This window comes from Halyomorpha halys, unplaced genomic scaffold (assembly GCF_000696795.3).
Source record: "Halyomorpha halys isolate HHAL.00 unplaced genomic scaffold, Hhal_1.1 Scaffold69.1, whole genome shotgun sequence".
Taxonomy (NCBI): Eukaryota; Metazoa; Arthropoda; class Insecta; order Hemiptera; family Pentatomidae; genus Halyomorpha; species Halyomorpha halys.
In genome coordinates this window covers 150,604-154,671 of record NW_027108206.1, presented here as the reverse complement: position 1 = coordinate 154,671, position 4,068 = coordinate 150,604, and the positions used below count along the sequence as shown (strand labels likewise).

At 23.9% G+C, this 4,068-nt stretch overlaps 1 protein-coding gene across 1 annotated transcript in view; it reads right to left on the bottom strand.

Moving 5' to 3' along the window:
- Positions 1–4,068, bottom strand: part of fus (fusilli) — a gene marked incomplete in the record, with an annotated part of 152,500 nt that overhangs the window by 147,284 nt on the left and 1,148 nt on the right.

Sequence of the window (4,068 nt, the reverse complement as noted above, 5' to 3'; positions counted from 1 at the left end):
GTTGGACTGGTGAAAAATAAAGTGTTGAGACAGAAATGGATACGAATTTTTGATTTATTTAATAAATAATTACCTTGTCTCAAGAATTTGAAATAATATAATTAAATTAAAAATTTTATTATTTTTTTCGTTGGTTTTAATTCCATTAGTAAATTAAATTTTTAATCGAAAAAATCAATTTGTTTTTCTGTAGTATAACATTCTGTCATCCATGATGTAGTAAACATTCGTAATAGAGATAAGAGAGCTAATTCATACCCTAATTAAAGATGTATACAAAATAAATAATAAATATTCTATATACAGTTTTAAATAATAAATTATTGATAATAATAATAATAAATGTTTTGATTTCAACAAACACTTTAATTTTGACAAAGTAACCAAAAAAGGCAATGTAGCAAATTTTATAATTTAGGAAAATTTCCCCTATTCGGGCCACGATAGTAATGTTATAATATGTAATATGTCGGTTTTTTTTTTTTTAAATAATTGTTATATTTCACGTCCTTCTTTGTTTTTTATAGTACCTTTGTGTAATATTATTCATTATTAATACCTATTATAATGTAAATTTTGGCCTGAATCCGATTCAATATTACATAACAAATGACCTTATTCATAAATAACAGTATATATTTTGAAAATGATTAAAATTCAAAATGGAATTGAATGAATTTGAGCAATCAGTTGTATATCCTACTATATGAGTCCATGCTAAAATATCATTATAACTATGGTTTTCATAAATAGATGATTTAATTTGCCATTACTTTGTTAATAAATAATGTAAACCGGTTCCCACAATATTTTAGTTAAAAGGCTATTGTGAAAAGAATATTTCCATAACAGTCAATAGCGGTTTCATAATGGCGGACATATCCTTGACCGTAGATGTAATCATCGAAAAGATGGTTGGAGAATATCTAAAATAAATATCTTATATTTATTTATTAATATAATAAATATTCAACTACATCGAAAATACATAGAAGAATTTGAAACAGTCACTGTGTGTGTGTTAATATATACAGTGTGTTTGTACTGTTCAATTATTATGTCCATATACTTTTTCCCCATACTTATTTATTTACGGTTGCATCTTGTTAAGCTCAGAACTGATGAAGGCAAACAATTTAAGTCGAAACTTCGGCGTACATAAAAGAAATCTAAATAGTTACTGTGTACGTTAATTTTATGAGCCAACTAACTTTTACAATGGTTTCAGTTTCAAAAAAAATAAAAATTAGTTTCCACAAAAAATATACATATTATTTCGACGTCTTTATACATAAATCAAGCATTATTTTTCACATAAAAAAAAAATTGATAACAGATACTCCAATTCTGAAAAAAAAAATTTCTTAACAATTTCCTGCTTTTCTTCCTGTTATAGAATATATTCACTAAATATTTTCTATAAATTATCTACACCAGTTCACTAGTTTTAATTATCTGCAAAATAAAATATTTATAACATTTATATATTGTTTCTAAACAAAATATCTCTTCAGCACTACATCTCAAGCTGGCTCACTTAATTGATAAATGGCCCTAAACAAAATATTTGTATTATTAACTCTCAACAAAAATTATCGAGGGAAAAACTCATTATGCCAACTTTGTACAAAAATAATAATTATATAGTAATATAATTGTTCATAATATAAAGAAATATTTATATTTAAAGGTGTTAGCTTATAGACATAGGCAAAATGAATAAAAGATTTTTTTTTTTAGTGCATGACATTTTTCAACGAAGATAGATAATTTTCCTTATTCTTAGAAAAAAAAAATAAGTCTTTGACAAATTTATCTGTAGGAAAATAAGCTCTTAAATTGTTTAATTATTCGCATGCCAAAATAGTTCAATTTTCAGGTAGGCAACTAAAACTTGTTTAACAACTATATGTTTGAAAAAAAAAATTCATTTAGATAATACTTGATTTATAGTTTTAATGAATTGCGGTAGATATAATTTTTTGATAAATTTACAAATTATATGGCCACCAGCCGAAAGTGATAAGCTATCTTGAATTGCAGTACACCTTGAATGTTTTAACATTTAGCTCCTAATGAAACCTCAAATAACAATTCAATGCCTAAAAGGAAAATACTATTGTACTGACTTTTAAATAAAAATATATAATTGTTCAATACAAAATATAAAAGTTTACTATAAAAGGTTCTTCATATTAAGTAATGTAAATTTGTTTTATTTCGATTATATTTTATCTTATAAAACAGTTCGTAAAAAATATTACATAATTGTCTCTTAGGGTCTTAAACATAACGTTAACAATTGTTTATAATTATAAGAATTATCAATGAGAAATGGTTGAACCATTCTGCCTAGTTTCGCACAAGTTCCTTGTACAGCTCCCGGATATTTTAGTTAAGGACTAAAAAAAAAAACTGTATTATATAAATGAATAAAAATACAAAAATTTTCGTAACTGCTTTTATTTTCAGAAATATCATTCCTCTAAATTTTCAGAAAGAATTATTCATATTAACGAAATGTATATGCAGCAATGAAATAAATTTATGTTAACCCTAGTAGTGATGAGGTACACAAATGTGTATGTTTATATACACACACTTTGCACAATTAAGCCATGGAACAATAAAAAAAACATAATAAATAAATAAAATCTATTAAAATTGCAAATGTAATGTCTTTTACTTCCAGATAACAGAAAAATCAAGTCTGGAAGAGAAATACAAAATTACTTTCATACATAATTGTGCTATAAAAACATGTACAAATATGTGAAAAATTTTATTGTATACTTCAGAGCATATAAATCAGACAATATCTGCAATTTTTTTTTAAATATGTATATATTTCTGCTCTGTCAATAAAATACTATATCTGTTATTTTATTCATCATATAGTTTGAGAATTTTCCATTTTTATTACATTTAAGTAATTAGTTAACTTGAATTAAACAATGAAACTAGGGATGGAGAATATTTATTCCTAAATGCAGTCAAATAGTTATAAATTAATATTTAAAAAAGCTAGTCATAAAATAATTTGAAAAAGTCAAGAGAACAAATCGAGTAATAAGCTACAAACAACTTATGTATATTTACATTGACTAATCACTTTCAATTAAAAAATAAATATCTCATTAAATGAGTAAACGCTTAAACGATCATTTCTTTTTTAAATACAAAACCATAAGATTTCCATTGCTGTTTAAATTAAAAAGTATTGTGAGAAAAGAAAATGAGCCATGAAAAGTTCGTTAAATGACGAAATGATAGTATTGAGATTTTGTCTATATATTTTATAGAAAATATAATAGAGAGGAAAACTACTTATAAAACAAGAGCAGTATGATATTATTGTAATTTTTTTTTCCAATGATATTACTTTTCTATAGTATTTTTTCAATAATACTACTTTTCTATAGCTTTTTTTTCAGTAATTCACCTATTTAAGAAACAATATGTAAAAAACATTTTATAACTACAAAATAAAAACATATCATTAACACTGAATCGTAGAATAATGTTCCAAAGTAAGAAATTTTTCTTCGAATTTATAGTTTTTAATTTTTTTTTTAATTCGCTCAAAGAACCGATAACTTTTTCACACAATTTTAATAGAATTGTTCTTAATTTACTTAATACTTACGTTAAGTACTAAAATATAATAACTTGAATCAAGATGTAGTTAGACTATAGTTGTAATATAACAAGTAACAACTTGTAGCATAAATCATTAAAATACATGATCAATTCATTATAATGAATATATATAAATTTCAGCTTAAGAAATCATTCTCATATGACCAAACCTACGAAAAGGTTTTTACTTTTCCGCAGTTTGATCCATTGTAACAACTTAATTAGGAAAATAAATCCAATGGGAAATTCTCACAGTTAAGGACAATGCTATTATATTGACTATTGTCTGCGTCATGTTTTCCATATCAATTATATGTAAAAATGGATAAGCATATTATTAATATATCTCTAATTCACACAATTCATCGACATTTACTGAGAACAAAAAAGTTTCCCTCTGAAAATTTATAATAAAATAATATATAAATT